Source organism: Elephantulus edwardii, unplaced genomic scaffold, assembly GCF_000299155.1.
Source record: "Elephantulus edwardii isolate Elephantulus edwardi_28Jun2011 unplaced genomic scaffold, EleEdw1.0 scaffold00010, whole genome shotgun sequence".
NCBI lineage: Eukaryota > Metazoa > Chordata > Mammalia > Macroscelidea > Macroscelididae > Elephantulus > Elephantulus edwardii.
In genome coordinates this window covers 4,247,054-4,247,567 of record NW_006399760.1, presented here as the reverse complement: position 1 = coordinate 4,247,567, position 514 = coordinate 4,247,054, and positions in this window count along the sequence as shown.

The following is a 514-nucleotide window of genomic DNA, read 5'->3' as shown; positions in this document are numbered from 1 at the left end:
ATATCTCTCATGAATATAAACGCAAAACTCCTTAACAAAATTCTAGCCCATATAATCCAAAAGCACATAAAAAAACTATTCATCATGACTAAGTAGAATTCATAATAGGTATCCAAGGATGTTCAACATAAGAAAGTCGATGTAATTCACCATATTTACAAAACAAATAACAAGAGTCATATAATCTTGACAATTGATGCAGAAAATCATTTTATAAAATCCAACACCCCTTCCTGATAAAGACTCACAGCAAACTTGGAATAGAAGGGAATTTCCTCAATATAGTGAAAAGTGTATATGTAAAACCAAGATCCAATATCATTCTTAAAGGAGAAAGACCAAAAGCATTTTCCCTGTGAATACGGACCAGGCAAAGATGACCACTGTCACCACTTCTATACAATATTGTATTGAAAGTACTTGTTTGGGCATTGCAGCAAGAGAAGGAAATAAAAGACATCCAGATTGCCAAAGAGATGGTTAAAGTTTCGCTATATGCAGATGATATGATAGC